At 37.9% G+C, this 2724-nt stretch overlaps 1 non-coding gene across 1 annotated transcript; it reads right to left on the bottom strand.

Annotated features, from left to right (window-relative positions):
- Positions 1-1570: 1570 nt before the first annotated feature.
- LOC126940023 (U7 small nuclear RNA) lies at positions 1571-1630 on the bottom strand. Its single transcript, XR_007720549.1, has one exon. It is a non-coding gene; the product is annotated as a U7 small nuclear RNA (small nuclear RNA).
- Positions 1631-2724: the final 1094 nt, after the last annotated feature.

Genomic DNA, 2724 nt, shown 5'->3' with positions numbered 1-2724 from the left:
CTTTTAATATAAACTCTGGACACCAAAGCTCAAATGGGCTTTCTTCATAGGCAATTTATCTGTATAGTGTAACACATCATTGCTAGAAGTAGTTAATGCCATCTACATGACTCCACTGGGAGAGGACACCTGGACGCTCTACCCCAGGCCCCTTCTCAACTTTGTTCCATGTGCCTCTGTGCCTCTTCCCTTTGCTAATTTTGACCTGCATCCTTTAGTGTAATAAACCATAACCATGCGTATTACAGTTCTGCTGCATTCTGTGAGTACTTTCAGCAATGTTTTTGAATGAAAGGTCGTCTTGGAGACTCCCTCAAACTCACAGGATAACCTTAATAGATTTCCAAGTCCTCTGGCTTACCGCTGGGTTCCGTCAATGCAGAGGCCCCATAGAAAACTGGAGGAAGATAAATGAGAGGTCAAGGTATTGACAATCCTGATTCTCTCCCCGTGAGAGCGGGTCTTATGCTGGCTGTGTCTCTGAAAGTTGGAGGGCTTAATGCTCCCACAAAGCATCCTGTTCCACATGACTTTCTCTCCTTCTAGCTTCATAGAACCTTCGCCTCATCTCTTTGGGTGACGGCTCTTCCACTTCGGGATCCCTTACGTTCGGCTCCGCCTTTGCAATGAGTTCCTTTGAAAGCAAACCCATCTCATGTTTTCATTTTTGTTTCTCCTAACGTAGGCAGGTCTTCTGTTTCCTGCCAGAACTCTGATAGAAAATACAAGGGCAAGAAGTATACAAAATAGGGGGTGGCAATGATGCTTGCATTCTGTAATTTTTTATTGCATTGTTTTATAATTTGCAAAAAAACCTTTCAAACTTTTTTTTTTATCAAGAAAAAATATTATTTTTTAAAAAGTAGTAATTCATGGGACAACTAGCAGTTCTACTCTCAGGACATCTTAACCTCTGAATTGTGCCCTGTCTTCATTCAACCAACTCTCTATTTGAGGTCAGTAATCCCTTAACCCTCCCTCTGTTCTTCATCATCACTCATTGGCTATTTTGGCTACTATCCCTTCCTTCCCTCTCATGCTGTGAAAACTCCCTAAGATTGCTGAGTGACGACTTGCTGTTGATCCTGGACTTTTCATTTTTCTTTTACTTTGAGTCCTCACGGATGTGGAGGGTGATTTCTAAGAGTGGGAAGTTGGTTCCGTCCTCCTGGCTGCCTGGTTCTCTGTAGCTTCCCCAGTGCTGTAGAGCATGGAGGTTGCAGAGAGGAAAGGCAACACAAAGCAACAAACATAACCAGAAAAGGGCAATTTCATCATTTTGTTTTTCATAAATTCCCCCCAAAATAGGATGATCACATCCTCATTATTAAATGCGGTCTAATTTTTAAAAGAAACATTATCTCATTTTAGTAACTATTTCCTAAAATGTCGAAGTTATTATTTAAACCCTGTTAAGTGTTATTGTAGTTGTACTGACTGCACTATACTTACCCCAATTGCTGGGATTACACAAAAGGATAAAAACAGCTATGAATAGTATATAATATTTAATGATACATAATGTCTTAGAGAACTATGAGGTAATTAAATACTTTGTTTCTTTTTTAATTGAGGTTTTTGGGTACAGACTAGAAAACTTGCTAGACAAATTCTAAAAGAGCTGTTACCAAATACTTTGTATAATGCTTTTCACTGGAAACTTTGTATCAGAGCGTGGAGATGGTTAGAGATTAGTGCTCCTGATAGATTTGGGGTGAATGGAGAGAAGGGAACCGAAACTTGTTAAAAACCTACAACATGCTATGCACTATACGTACGTCATGCTTTACAGATATTGTCTCGTTCAGCTGTATTGTGAGCTAGGTATTATTTCTATTTTGTACACAATTGCCCAAATTTTATAGCTGGTAACTTTGATTCAAATCTTCATACTTTTCAATATGGCAAACTGCTATATCAATAATGTTGATTTGTCTATCTAATACATATCTTTTGTTCAAATTCAAGCCCATTAGATCCTTTGGTTAAATGAACAAATTATGTTAATGATTTTAAGGAATAATAATATCAACTAGTAGAATTTCCAGATATTGGGATAAGTGGTTTTTTTCATACAAGAAGTCAATAATGTCAAGTTAAGAAAATAAACCTTCAAAGACAATCAGAGCTCTACATTTCATAGAAGAATCTGAGTAATAACCTTCCTATGTAGGAAATAGTCATGTTTTCAATCTTTAACATGGCCAGACTAACACTATATCTATCATTGATTAAGTTTCTGATTTATTCTTCATATACCACAGTAGAATCTCTAAATATGATTGGCACCTACAAGTTGACCTTTTGAGGCCCTGAAATAGATTTTCAGGTTAAAAAAAATAGGGTGACTATGTCTGGAAAAGTTCAGGTCTGGGTTCATGTCACAACTGGATGAAGCCACGGATTAGGATTTCCTCTTTCGAGCCTCAGCTTTTGTTAAGCTTGTTTCACTAAACACATGTACCTTTAGCCATGTTGGGTGAGTCAAAGATGATGTACGTCAGGGCTCTCACTATAACAGTTTTTTTTTTTTTTTTTTTTTTTTCTCATCCCCTCAATATCCTCTGGAGTTGAGGAGGTTTTCCTATTATCTCCTCAAAACCACTGAGTTATTGAACCGCTGAACTCTGACTTAAACCACTAAACCCAGGCAATACCAGCAGGAGATAAGAGATTTATTTGGTGGAAAAATTGAACCAGTGAGTCTCTAGACTCTAGGACTCT

This window comes from Macaca thibetana, chromosome 16, assembly GCF_024542745.1.
Source record: "Macaca thibetana thibetana isolate TM-01 chromosome 16, ASM2454274v1, whole genome shotgun sequence".
NCBI lineage: Eukaryota > Metazoa > Chordata > Mammalia > Primates > Cercopithecidae > Macaca > Macaca thibetana.
This window is presented reverse-complemented; position numbering and strand designations above follow the sequence as displayed.